General features: G+C 39.1%; 2 long non-coding RNA genes across 2 annotated transcripts in view; one reads left to right on the plus strand and one right to left on the minus strand.

Moving 5' to 3' along the window:
- LOC150041536 (uncharacterized) overlaps positions 1-12,669 on the plus strand; it is a 33,718-nt gene extending 21,049 nt beyond the window's left edge. Inside the window, exon 4 of the long non-coding RNA XR_016533747.1 lies at positions 12,626-12,669. This is a non-coding gene — a long non-coding RNA (uncharacterized LOC150041536). The remainder of the gene's footprint in view (positions 1-12,625) is intronic.
- LOC150041537 (uncharacterized) lies at positions 2-14,087 on the minus strand. Its single transcript, XR_016533745.1, has 4 exons — positions 13,996-14,087; positions 5,420-5,556; positions 2,314-2,468; positions 2-562 (listed from the first exon to the last, which is right to left on the minus strand). It is a non-coding gene; the product is annotated as an uncharacterized LOC150041537 (long non-coding RNA).
- Between the last annotated feature and the right edge of the window lie 928 nt (positions 14,088-15,015).

The raw sequence follows: 15,015 nt of genomic DNA on the forward strand, positions 1-15,015 counted from the left end.
ACTTGGGAAAGAACCAGCTTGTGAGCATTTGGAAGAGATTTACGCTCCAAGTTGGGCATTCCAGTGTTTTCCAAAACCTAACAGATACCAAAATACTGAAGCAATCTTGCTTTTGGGCTTTTTTTTGTTTGTTTTGGTTTTGGGGGTTTGTTTTGTTGTCAGTCCTGGGCTTGAACTCGGGGCCTGGGCACTGTCCTTGAGTTTTCTCAAGGTTAGAGCTCTACCACTTGAGCCACAGCATCATTTCCAGCTTTTTCTGTGTATACTGTATCGAGTAATGAAATCCTGGTCTTCGTGCATGCTAGGCAAGCACTCTATCACTAGGCCACTCTCCCAGCCACAATCTTGATTTTGATGTTGTATTTAATGAGGTAAATGTATATGCCACTAAACAATCTGAATCCTATGTGGTCTACAAGAAGGAAAAAAGCAGCTTTACGTACAGAAAAGAATCAGAAATAGGCATCTGTCCAAATAAAAGAAGACACAACCAACCTTTGTGGTTCAGGCATAGCTCCTTTGGTATAGTGTTAGTGAGTGAATTCAATTCCCAGGCTTGGACCTTTAAAAAAAAAAAGTGTGCCGAGAGTTTAGCCTAGTGATAGACCACGTACGAGGACCCAGGTTCGATTCCTCGGTACCACATATATAGAAACAAAAAAAAATGGTGCTGTGTCTCAAGTGGTAGAATACTAGCCTTGACATAGCCCACAGACAGTGCCCAAGCCCTGAGTTCAAGGGCCAGGACTGGCAAAAGATAAATAAATAAAGTGTCTGAAGCTTATTCACTGCTTTATTTGATGTAGTCCTTTTAAATGATTTCTGCTTTGTTTCTGTACAGACCAAATCCATTTTTTTTTGCCATACTTGGGGCTTGAGCTCAGTGCCTTAGCACCGTCCTTGGATTTTCTCAACGCTAGAGCTCTACCACTTGAGACTCACCACCACTTCTGGCTTTTTTCTATGTATGTGGAAATGAGGAATTGAACCTGGGTCTTCGTACATGCTAGGAAAAGCACTCTACCACCAGGCCAAACTCCCGTCCCCCCAAATCCATTTTTTACAAAATATTTTTTTTCTGCAACTGTGCTTATGACTCATACCGTATACTCCACAAACCGAGATTTAAAAAATCATGGTTAAAATCCAACCTAGTTAAATAAGTTTGATAGAGTCCATCTCTAAAATAACCAGCAAAAAGCAAGAATGGAGGCAAGCCTCAAATGACAAATGACAGCCTAGCAAACCTAAAGGCCTATGCTCAAACCCAGTAACAAACAAATCAAAACAAAGGTTTTATCTACCTTCCAAAAAAACAAGTCGGTTGGATCCTGGTGGCTCACACCTAACTGCTCAGGATACTTAGATCTGAGGATTCTGGTTTGATGCTAGCCAGTCCATGATATGCTCCAATTAGCCACCAAGAAGTGACACTGTGGCTCAAAGTGATTGGGTTTTAGCCTTGAGCAGAAAAGCTCATGGACAGCATCCATGCCCTCAGTTCAAGGCCCAGGTCCAAAAACAACAACAAAAATAGAGATATAATTCATAAAATAAAAAGAAAAATAATGAAGTAAAAATCTTAATGGATAATGATATTGAAAGTGCATTCTTAGCAGCAATAGAAAAACCAATAGAAAAAGGGAGATTATGGATAAAACGTATAGACACATAATCTTTCATGTGATACACACAGGCATGTGTTCTTCCATGTGCTGCATGTCACAGAGATAGTTCCTTAGGACTTGAAATTAGGCAATGGATAGGTCTCACAAATTCCTGATCCAGTGGTGAGGAAGAACACAGAGATAACAGCCCTACAGATAATCTTTATGCATGCCATTGCACTGTCAACACATTCTTCCTTAAGTTTGGATGTCCATTCATTTTTTGTCAGAGAACTTTTATGTAGTAGGAAAATACTAAGCATAATGCACTGAAAATGAGCCAAACTGGATGGGGAGGAAAAAGTGAAAATTTAGATTAGAAATATCTAGAACCTGGATGAGTGGTGCTATTAGGCCTTACATGAGAAACTAAGTTAGCTATGTACCAGTTAACCTGTTCAATCAAGCTGAACACAAACTCAGAGCATCCAAATCTGCTGGTGCTTTTATCACAGAGTTGTGTTTTTTTCTAGCCTCAAACGGCAGGAGAAGAACAAAGACTTTTGCAATCTATGAAGCATTACTGCCATCATGAGGAATCACTTTCAACGCTGTTACAGCTTCCTTCTCATGAGGCCTAGCAAATGGCAGAAGGTTTATTTTCTATAGGCACTTGGAAGCCAGGCTCCAAGATGGCCAGATTTACCTTCTCCTAAGGCCATAGGGAAGACAGGGAAAACAGTCTTGACACATCTTGGCACAGAAGCTGGAGGTATGGAAGCTGGAACAGACTGTAATTTGTGAGATCATACTGACACAGAAAGTGGTAGGGTAAGCTTCTGTTTCCCAGTGTGGGCAATACTAAAAGAACCAACAAGAAAGACGAATAGATGTTATTTTTTTCAAATTGATGTTCTGCGAAACAATGATGTCCTGTTGTGGGATCAGGGGAAAAAGAGTTAGCAAGAATTCATAAGGTACCAGTTTAATACTGGGCTTTGAGTCTATCGTAGTTATTCTCAGGAAATAATGGATAGACCTATTCTAAAAGCAGTTTCAATGAGTTCAGAAGTCTTTAATGACTCCAATTTTATGAAAAAGAAAGGGATGGCGAGAGGGAGGGAGAGAAATCAAGAACGGGTCTAGTTTCATTTGATATCCTAAGGGCTCTAACTTCTTCACTGCTGTGCTCGGGTCCTTGGAGAACATGTCCCTGGGTTGGGATTTCTGAAACTATTTCTACAAGATGGCAGTGTTTACTTTCAAAACTAGGAGTTCTGCTTCTTTTCCTCCTCATCCTTCGCACTCTTTTTTTTTTTTTTTTTGGTCCTGGTTCTCAGCCTTGAACGCAGGCCCGGGTCAATGTCCCTGAGCTCAGGTTAACATTTTACTACTTTGACCCACACTCAACCTCTGGCTTTTTGGTAGTTAATTGCTCATAAGCATTTTTTCTGGCTTCAAATACATCTAGTCTCGGCCTCCTGAGTAGCTGGGATTTCAGGCATGATCCTCCAGGCCTATCTATCCTTTTCGAAAAGGAAAGAGATAACATGTAAAAATTTTTGGTAACCTAGCTTTTTTTTTTTAAAGATAATTCCAATAAACATGCTCATCTCCTAGACTCTTGATAATAAAATCATGAATTGTGACAAGGATTCTGAAACTAGCCGTGTAATGATCACGAGAAAGGGGCTGTTATCAAGCTTTGTATAATAATAAAAAAAACCTTTAATCATGATAGAATATTCAGTTTGCTTTCAATATTTCCTTCAATAAAAGCCTATTTCTCTATGGAGATTCTTATATTCACATCTCATATATACATATCCACACACAAACCAAATCAAAAGTTCATATCATATATTCTTAATTGAAAATATATCTTCAAAGTCTGCCCCCTTGTCATACAATTGAATTTGTTTAAGTACCTGGATAGCTGAGGAAGGAGCATCATAAAATTGAAGCCAGCCTGACCTGTGGCAATAATTTACTCTCTTCAGAAAAATATAGGGCAAAATCCCAGAAAATAGGGTTGAAATTGGCATTTTTCAAATTCAATCATACAGCAAGGCCCTTGACTATAGTTTGAGAGGATATAATCACATCATTTCTCATCCAGACATCAGATCTTCATAAGAATACTAATACCAATAAATTCAATATTTAGGGTCAGATGGCAAAAGAGCAAAAACATAGTACTTAAAGCTGATTCCATGAAAAGAAACAAGAAGTAAGGAAGCTTACCTGCTGGCCATTTCAGCTTCTTCTAAAGCCCTAAGAGGTTTAAACTCAGGTTTCACCTTGACTAGACCTAGAAACTGTGGTAGACACTGACACAAGGTACTATGGTCCTATTAGTGTGGGCAATATTAATTCCAAGAAAATCTGGGTGCTTCTCGGGGTCGTTTATATTCTGTTTTGGTGGGTGGTTTAGAGCAAAAATCAGCAGGATTTGAAGTTACTACTATAATTGGCCAGTGGCTCCATCCCGTTTAATGCACAGGACTTGTATTATCAACTTATGCTAACATACGTACTCTGTAATAACAGATTATGGCAAAAGAGAAGTCTCAGAAGGAATCACAAATAGGGAAGCCATACAATTCTGTAAACTTTCTACAGGATGGAATTGGTAGCATTAAGAATCCAGTCTAAGGAGTATAAAGGACATGGTCTACTGCATATTCTGTATGCATCCAGGGAACTATGAATATATGCTAATAAAATATATCTGAGGGGAAATTTTTACCTTTTATCAAATTCATTGTTTTGTATATATCAATATTTATTCTGTAGGCTTTTGAGAGAGGAGCCTGCTATGGAGCACAGGCTGTCTTGGTATTTTCTGTATGGTACAGATTGTCCATATCTGGTTGATGATAAAGATGTCCCACAGGCCTGTTCTCTCCTCAAAGTTAAGAAAAAAAATTCCATGAAATCTTTTTTCTAGGCCTGGGGGATTGACAAGCTTAATGGTAGTATCTCTGTCAAACTTGAGACATGAACAGGCAAAAAACAACAATAAAACAGTCAAACACTTGAAGGACAAAGAAGTCAGCTAATACTAGTACTCCAATGCTTCTTTCACAAAGACCTATGGGATTCTTACTGCATTTGGTTATGCGAGGAGTAATTTATTTGTCTGAATAGACTTCAATAATTCTGTGAAGACTGATCCACAATAACCAAACCAAATGCTGCCAGTTCTGGCCAATTAATTAAGACATTTGTCAGTGCCAAATTCAAGCACCACTCCTTCCTTTACATCTGGACTCAAAAGCCTAAGTCTACACTCTAGGCCTGAGTCATGATCCTTAGTCTCCATAGAAGATCTATTCTCCACCTCTGCATTACTGCATTGCTGCATTACTGCATTGCTGCAACTCAATGGCACAGTAAATGTCTGGGAAGTAATTTAGGTCTTTGCCCATTTGACCACCTGGAGCCTTACCATCTTCAGCTGCTAGGATTGTGAGGAGGAAATGCTCCTGACCCGCAGATTTCTGAAACTAATTCCGCAAGATGGCAGTGTTGCCCCAGAAAAGCCAGAGCCTTGCCTATGAGTGTTCTGCTCCCGCCTTTCTTGCATGAAAAAAAAAAAATGCCAGTAAGAAAAAAAGACTTCAAAAGTTTGGTTATCTGCATTTTTTGCTTCAGTTGAAAGAAACATGATCCTTTCTTAGGATTTTTCTTTGGGTTTCAACTTGATATCAAGTAAGAGTCAACATAAAGAACCAATTAAATCCCAAACCTCCCCACGTCCCCCATACACTAATTTACAAACAGAATAAAATGATATCTAAGTAACATACCCTTATCAAGCATCTTGTCTTTTGAAGAACTTCATTTCCACAGGACCAAATCTTTCCTCATGTTTTATTCTGGTTTCTGTGTTAATGATGTCAACTTGTCTTTTTGTCTTGGTGGAATAAACCTCAGGAATCTACTACTAAAAAAGAAAAATGAGGTATTTACACCTCAGTGGTTAGTGAATAGGTCGGGAATTTGGCCTAGTGGTAGAGTGTTCTCTTAACATGCAGGAAGCCCTGGGTTCAGTTCCACATACACAATAAAAGCCAATAGAAGTGCTGCCGCTCAAGTGGTAGAGAGTTAGCCTTGAGAAAAGCCCAAGGACAGTTCCCAGCCCGAGTTCAAACCTCAGAGCAGGAAAAGGAAAGAAAGAAAGAAAGAAAGAAAGAAAGAAAGAAAGAAAGAAAGAAAGAAAGAAAGAAAGAAAGAAAGAAGGAAGGAAGGAAGGAAGGAAGGAAGGAAGGAAGGAAGGAAGGAAGGAAAGAAAGAAAGAAAGGAAGAAGGAATCTTGGACCCCAGGACACTCAGTTGTCTCTCCCAAATTCTCTGGGAGTCTTGCATTAGTGGTGCTGTAATAAAAGGTCCAGAGAGCTCTCATGAATTAATGTTATATACAGTACTCTATTTGAAAGGAATATAAATTCCTATCAGATCACAGGAATTTATCTGACGGTCTCATTATTTAATGTTGGCACACAAGCATGTTTCACACAAGCATGCCTCCTCATTTTTAACGGGTCTATAACTATTTCCTATGGTTTTACTGTGGATACTTATTATAGTTGTTCACTTAAGGAATAATCTACTTTTGCATTAGGATATAAATCATTCTTTGTGCAAAAATTCAGAAACTAGCCAAGTACCGTCATCTAGGTTTGTATTAAACATCACTAAGCTTTTGCTATTTACCTCTATTCCTTCAGCACAAAGTCACAATGTTTTACATAATGAAACACCACAAATCTGCATATAAATTGAGCAGTCACACATTAAATTTCAGAACAAATGTTATACCTTTGATTCCATGTCAAAAATCACACATAATTTCATAAATAATTTTAGAACTTATACACACACAAAATCTTCATGTTGGCTTTTTGGACCAAATAGTGCTCATGTAACAATTATTATCCATAAATATTACCTATATAAATGCATATGTAATAAATAGTACTATATAAAATATATTTATATTATGCAATAGGAACAACATATATGTATAAAGCCATTTTATTTATACTGTAGGAAATCTCAAATATTTTATTCTGGTAAGATTTTATCCTCTATTTTTCTTTTTTATACTCAATGGGGTATAGGCTCTACCTCTAGAATGTTTTGTGGGTTTTTTTGTTGTTGTTCACGGCTTCTGCTCTCCCGGTTGAGCCACAGCTCCATTTGTGGTTTTTTGTTAGCAAATTGGAACTAAGAGTCTTATGGCCTTTTCTTCCATGGGCTGGCTTCAAGATTCAACTGAATCTCCTAAGTAGCTAGGATTACAGAACTAAGCCTTAGGCACCAGACCTGTTGGTGATTACTCATATGTAATGCCAGGACTGTGTAAGATATGTCTGGGGTGAAAAAAATAGCAGAAAACCTTACCTTCAACAAACAGAAGAAAAAAAATAAGTGTTTCAATTGTTTGTATTTCAAATTCTGTCACCCATTGATGAGCACTGATGGATGCAGTCATAGTGCTAACATGTAAATATAGTTTTTTGTTAATGTCTGTTTATAAAGACACTCATTTTTCAAATCTATATTCTCACAATAAATGTAAGGTGACCAATATACAGCCTTGAAAGTTTTCTTTACCTAAATGTATGTATGTACCTATATGCCTACGTCATTTCTCCTCGGCCTCCTTTTTCCTTTAGCAAAATACCATGCATCTATCTCTTTTTATTTTATATTAGACAAGTGCTCTATTGATAGATTTTCCTAACTTTGCCTTGGCTGGCCTCAAACTCACAATCATCCTGTTTCAGACTCCGAAGGAATATCTAGGTATGTGCCACCAAGTTCAGCTATCCATTCAATCCTTTTCAAAAATCTGCTATAAACCTCACACCGTTAGCATGTTTCCATATCAATGTTTGGAATTTTGCAGTATAGTCCATATCCTGAAGAAATCATAAAGCAGAAAGCATGTGATGGACCAATCCTAGAGAAAAGAAACAATTATTTTTTTAAGTACTTCTGGCTGAACACCAGTAGCTCATGCCTATAGTCCTAACTCCTCAGGAGGCTAAGATTTGGCCACTGTGGTTAGAAGCCAACCCAGGCAGGGAAGTCCATGAGATTCTTCATAAAGAAGCTGGAAGAAGTACTGTGGCTCAAGTAGTGGAGCATTATACGCTTGAACAAAAGACGCTCAGGGACAGTGGCCACTGTCCGGAGTTAAGTCCCAGGACCATCAAACACATAAAAATAATGATTTAGATAGACAAACAGCTGGTATCCTCGATTTGTTACAGAGCTAGAACAGGAGGCATGTGAGTGGAAGAGAGCACACTGAGGTTCTTACATGTGTCCAGAGAAAAACATTTTATTTCTAGCTATCTTTCTTACCCTGACAGTAGAAGACATATATGGTTTGATCTTCCATGTCCAACAGTGCCTCTTTCTCCCTAAATTAGATAGGGGATATCTGTAATAATCAGGACCCATAGAATAAAGTTCATATGTCATGAGAACTACAGGTGCTACTTGGGCAGCCCAGCTCATCAGGCACAAAAGGTTTTTTTGTTTGTTTTTGTGGGTCATGTGTCTTGAACTAGGCTTGGGAGCTGTCTCTAACCTCTTCAGCTCAAGGCTACCACCCTACTCCTGAGCCTGGACGCTGTCCCTGAGCTCTTCAGCTCAAGGCTATCGCCCTACCCTTGAGCCAAGCCCCACTTCCCATTTTCTAGAGGGTAACTGGAGATAAGAGTCTCAGGTCCTTTTGTGCCCCGGCTGGCTTTGACCCTTGATGCTCATATCTCAGCTTCCTGAGTAGCTAGGATTACAGGTGTGAACCATGGCACCCAGCTAAAGCACAAAAGTTTTCTGAGTAGTTTCATGTTACCTAGAATGAGAAGTTAAAAGGTCATTTCTCTCCTCTACACAGTGGCTAAGAACCATGAGATGTTGGCCAGAGGGTTTCCATGGGATTTCTAATGACAGTGGGACTAATGTCCATATGCCCTCCTTGAAATCAGTCATCACTAGATTCAATGAAAAGACCCTCAGGAAAGGATGTCACAAAAGCCAGTTACCTTCCCTAGCACAGTGTAGTTCATATTTTTAGTTCATGGAATTAGATAGATAGATAGATAGATAGATAGATAGATAGATAGATAGATAGTCTTATTGACCTTTGAGATTTAGGTTCTTTTTTTTTTTTGCCAGTCCTGGGCTTGAGCTCAGGGCCTGATCACTGTCCTTGGACTTTCTCAAGGCTAGAGCTGTACCACTTGAGCCTCAGCACCACTTCCAGCTTTTTTCTATGTATGTGGTACCAAGGAATCAAACCCGGGTCTTCATGCATGCTAGGCAAGCATTCTACCACTAGGCCAAACTTCTGGCTCCAGATTTTAGGTTCTTAACTTATAATGTCACATTAACTACTTGTCTTTTTTTGCGGGGGCGAGGGGAAGAAGGGGGTCCAGTCATGACCTTGAACTTGGGGCTTGGGTGCTGAAGGAGAGTGCTCTATGCCTCTGAGCCATAACTCCACTTCCGGTTTTTAGGTGGTTAATTGGAGCTAAGAGTCTCATATATTTTTCTTATTCAAGCTTGCTTCAAACCACTATTCTCAGATCTCAGCCACCTTCGTAGCTAGGATTACGGTCATAGCCACCAGCACACAGCATGCTACTTATTTGTTTTTGACATTTCAAGGTATAATTGTGCTTCTTCACAGTGTACTAGCAAAATAGCCTTAGGTGACGAGGTGATAGCACTTGTGTCAGGCAGTGATTTTTAGAACCGGATGCTATTTTCAGCCCTTTGGATTGGTTTTCATTGTTGTTGAAATTGATGAAAAGTTTAACATAACAGCCTCACCATACTTAAATATGAATACTTCAAGGTACCTAATAACAAATTTTTGTTGGAGGTTTACATTATTATTTGGACAAGTATCTGTAATAATTCTACTGAAGTTTCAACAAATTTGAGACAACTGAATGACACCACTACTCATGACCCCATTGGTTCCAGGAAGTAAAGCTGTAGATCTTAGGCGGTGACTGAGATCTTCAGCAAACATACCTGATCCTACAGTAAACCACTGCATGATACTTATACTCCATATTTTGAAAATGTCATGACAACAGACCAGTATTCCATACGAAATTCAAATCAAGAATAGTTCTGCAAACTGGAAGGAAAGCGAGAGAGAGAGAAAGAAAAAAGAGAAAGAGAGATAGTGACAGAGCTCGAGTGCTGGCCTGTGACTTGGGTATAAGACTTTGCCTTAGGATGGGAGTTTAGCCTAGTGGCAAAGTATCTGCATGAAGCGCATGCCTGAAAATCAGGTTTGATTCCTTAGTACCACATAAATACAAAAAGTCAGAAGTGATGCTGTGGCTCAAGTGGTAGAGCTCTAGCCTTGGGAAAGCCCAAGGGCAGTGCCCAGGCCCTGAATTTTTAGAAGACTGTTGTCTGAGTTCACCCTGGGAAAGGAGAATTTTGCTAGATTCTACCTCCAAAATAATGCAGAACTACAGGCAAGCCTTAAGTGTTAGTCTAAAAGCATGAGGCTCTGAGTCACTTCCCGAAGTAACTGACAAAACATGAACAAATCCTCCCATAAATGTTGTATCATGCCAGGCACAGTGGCTCATGCCTGTCTGTAATCCTAGCTACTCAGGAGGCTGAGAGCTAAGGATCAAGGTTCAATGCCAGCCCGGGCACAAAAAGACCTGAGCCTCTTATCTCCAATTAACCTCTAGAAAACTGGAAGCGGGGCTTGGCTCAAGGGTAGGGCTGTAGCCTTGAGCTGAAGAGCCCAGAGACAGCACCTAGGCCGAGTTCAAACCCCCATGACCCACCCAAAAAAAATTGTATGATATAATCTTAACAGGTATAACAACCATGATATTGAAAGTGGTCAATAATTATTATTAGCAAACGAAATGAAACCCAAAGTAAGCATATAACATTAAAGAAAGTATATGAGGGGCTGGGAGTTTGGCCTAATGGTAGAATGCTCTGTAACATTCATGACAACCCAGGTTTTATTCCTCGATACACAGAAAAAGCCAGAAGTGGTGCTGTGGATCAAGTTGTAGAGCTCTAGCCTTGAGAAAGCCCAAGAACAGTGCTCAGGTCCTGAATTCAAGCTCCAGGACTAGGGAAAAAAAAGTATATGGATTATAGACAGAATGAAAGAATGTATAGTATGTAGGGGTCCTTGTAAAGCATTGTTTGCCAAGCAATTGGGACATTTGCTAAGGATTGCTGAGATTAGGAACAATGGATAGCCATTACATATTCCTTCTGTGGTTAAACAGGACTTGCTCTATAGTCTCTGAGATAAAAAGGGTTAATAGAGATACAATTAGATTATCAGTACATTCTTCCTTCCTTAAGGCTGGATGCTCAGTTCAGTTCTTACAGAAGAAACTGAATGCAATGGGAAAATACTGAGTATAGCATGCTGAGCAGCTCTCTGTAAAATGAAAAAAGAATGAAATTTCATAGGCAATTGAATTTATTTGTATTTGGTTATTTGAAATTAGATAGGGAAGGGGGGAAAACCAAGACGGGTGGGGAGTGTGTGTGTGGGGGGGGGTAATGGGTACCAAGACATGTGAAAGGGTATCAATGTATGTGAATTAATGCACCTTCTATCTGGCAAATATCATGTAACCCTTTTACTAATTACAATAAAAAATAAAAAAATAAAAATAAATAAAAAGAAATAGGGAAAGTTTAGAACTGAGATGTCAAGAGCCTGTATGAGTGGGCTAGGAGTAGGCCAAAGAACCGGTTCTACCAAGCTGAGCAACACATAAAGCAGCCAAAGTCTGCAGCTGCCTTCAAGTCTAACTGCTTGCTTGCTTGCTTGCTTGCTTGCTTTCTTTTTTTCTAAACAGGAAAGGCGGAGGAAAGCACACAAATATGGTGCTCACACTGGAACAATACTGCCATCATGCGGAATCAGTTTCAAGGAATGCTACGTGATTACTGACAGCCTTTTTCCATGAGGCATACAAGTTGGCATAAGATATTTATCACCAAAATGTGGAAGCCACTTGGGCTCCAAGCTGGGCCATTTCAAGTACTACTAAGGCCCTAGGGACACACAGAAATGGGCGTTGTTGTCAGTCAGAAACTGGAGAATTAGGAGATTGGATTGGACCAGCAGATGTCACGAGTTACTGATGCCAGAAATCATGGCGTGGAACTTCCATTCCTCCAAATTTAACTGACATTGAGAGACCACACTAAATCACATATGTATGCCTGCATGTATATATGTACATCATACATATGTGATATATATATATATATGACAAATAATAGTCTTGGTCCATTTGACATCCTGAGAGTTTTACTCTCTTCAGAGAAAATGTTTTTGGATTGGGAGTTCAGAAACTATTTATTTAGGCAAGATAGCAGTATTGTTCCACTGAGCTGTAGAAGCACCATGTTTGCGTGTTTTCCTCCCACCTTTCCAGCTTAGGAGAAAAAAAAAAAAAGAAAGAAAAAAGACCAGTTAAGATTTGAAGGCAGCTGAAGACTTTGACTGCTTTGTGTTTTGTTCAATAGCCAGAAATGACATACATGGGTATTTTCATCTTCCTTTCATTTAAATAAAAATTACAAAAAAGAGACAAATACTCCAGATATATTTGAAAACCTGAAACAATTGCATTAAATATCCCTGTCATAATCTTGCTTTGAGTTTCCATTTGGTGTCATAGCAATATTCACTACACAAGACTGCTTGATGCCAGGCATCCCTAAACATTCACCTCATCTCTTTCTAAAACTTGAAACTCCACATGAGCAAGACTTCCCCTTTTGTTTTCTATCACACACTATCTCCAATGGTTCCTCATGTTATCCAAGGATCTAGTTATTGGAGGGTGGGAGGGAAACATCAAGGATCCAAGTCGAGAAAGGAAGATAAAACATTGGTAAAATTGGGACTAAACAAATTCTAAGCTAGATACAGGACATTTGGCTGACATCCTAATTCACTTTCCACTTTCTTTCAGAGTTGTGCTCTATATTCTGACTTGTGGATCCAGTGAGAGGTGGGTTTACTGGTACTTCATGAACAGGGTCAGGATGGCAATGAAGACTGAATGCTATATACAATATTCCACCTGGACAGAAATACATGCTAAAGGAATACAAATTTTTAAAGAATCACATGATTTTGTTCTTTAGTTCTATCATTAGCATGGGAAACAAGCATTCCTCTCACACTGTTAAAAGGACTATGACGATTTCCCATGGATCTACTTTGAGTTCATCACTTAAGATGCAATGTATTTTTTCACTGTTAATTAAATTATTGTATAAAGGATTTTAAAACTAACCATGTGCTGGTCAAGAGAAAGGTACTGTCATCAAGCTGATGTACTATTAGTCCTTCAATATAGACACACAAAGTACACGCTGTATTTTAAAAAAAGTATTTTCCCTTATGGCTCCTGGGTAGGTTTTAGAACTTTTTTTAAAAATTACATAACCTAGTCAGAAAAAAATGTAGATTCACAAGCATTACTTTTGTTTGTCCTGCTCATAACAAAACATTCAGCTTTCATTTAACATTTTCTTTCATAAAAATGTTTACTTCTATATTGAAACACTTGTACATTTCATATGCACTTGATATTTACTATGAAATAATGTACATGTATATTTAGTACATATTCAAACAAGAAAATCAAGAGTTTCATATTTTTTCACTAGTTTTCTTTTTCTTTCTTTTTTTTTTGCCAGTCCTGGGCTTGAGCTCAGGGCCTGAGCACTGTCCTTGGGCTTTCTCAAGGCTAGAGCTCTACCACTTGAGCCTCAGCACCACTTCCAGCTTTTTTCTATGTATTAGGAATCAAACCGGGGTCTTTGTGCATGCTAGGCAAGCACTCAACCACTAGGTCAAACTCCCGGCCCAGTTTTCTTTTTTAAATGCAACTTTTTATACTAAATTCCTATTTGAGATTTTTATTTATTATTATATTTTTTGGCAGGTCTGGGGCTGGTGCTTAGGGCCTGGATACTGTCCTTGAGTTTTCTCAAGGCTAGCACTATACCACATGAGCCACAACACCACTTCCGGCTTTTTTCTGTGTATGTGATACCCAGGAATTGAACCAGGGGCTTTGTTTATATTATTTAAAGCACTCTAAAACCAGGCCACACTCCCAACCCCTAAATTCCTATTTGAAAATACATCCTCAGAGCCTGCCCTCTTGGCATATGCCTGAATTTCAGCAGTTGAGTATCTGAGGATAAAGGATCAGGAAATTCAGGCAAGCTGGTGCTATACATCAAGGCACATGTCAAGAAGAGGAGAAAGGATTAAATTCATACCAAATATGGAAGGCAAATTTCAAGAAAAGGTAGTTGAAATTGGTACCTTTCAAATTTAACCACAAGCTGCTGGCCTGAGACACCTTACAGATGGATATCATCACATCTTTTCTCATCAGGTCAGCAAATCTTCACATATGAGGGCAGGAATCCTGATAGAGAAAGGTGCATATAAGTTTTAGTTTAGTTTTAGGTTGAAAAGAGCAGAAAAAAATACAGCTTTGCAATCCTGTTCCTTGAATGGAAACAAGTAGGCTGCTTTGCTACTGGCTCCTTTAGCTTTGATTTGTATTTTTTTCAGACCATACGGGGGCGGGGGGGGGGGAGCCCTTCAAAATGGCGGTCTTAGAACTCCAGTGGCACTCTAGTGCCATGATGCGGACACTGTTTCTATAAATGGTGCACTATTACAATATCCCATTATGCATAGCAGTTGGCATAAGAGATGTGCCAAAGAGTTAGGGGAGCTCTTTGGGCTCCAAACTGGACGATTCAACATTTTCCTATGGTCCTACAGGATACTTGGCCACTGGATGCACCTTGCCACAGAACTTGGAGAGAGTGAGAGGCCTCAAGTAGACCTGTAGTTGCCAGGATATACACACGTTGGTGTGTATCAAAATCCATTTGAAAGGCAAATAGATGCTCTTGGAGAGACTTATACTTGATAGGATCCTAAGGAAGATGTGTTAGCAGGATTTCACAAAACTACTATTTCACAACTGGGCTTTCCATACTGGCAATTCTCAGGATGTAAAGAACAATCCTATCCCAAAGGATGTTTAGCTGCCTGTGACAGTCAATGTACTCGTACACGTGTATGTGTATATGTGTGTGTGTGTGAGTATGAGATATACATATAGGTATGTATATATATGAGATATACTTATATATATGAGGTAGATATTGATATATACATGTCAGAAAAGCAATGATGAGTCTATTCCCATTTTACTTCCTAAGAGATCTGTTTTCTTCAGCTGCTTTCTTAAGTTGCCTGGGAACAAATGTTCCTGAACTGAGATTTATGAAACGAACCACTCCCGGTTTTCTGGTGGTCCTTTGG

This window comes from Megascapheus bottae, chromosome X (assembly GCF_031878675.1).
Source record: "Megascapheus bottae isolate mThoBot1 chromosome X, mThoBot2.hap1, whole genome shotgun sequence".
NCBI classification, from domain to species: domain Eukaryota; kingdom Metazoa; phylum Chordata; class Mammalia; order Rodentia; family Geomyidae; genus Megascapheus; species Megascapheus bottae.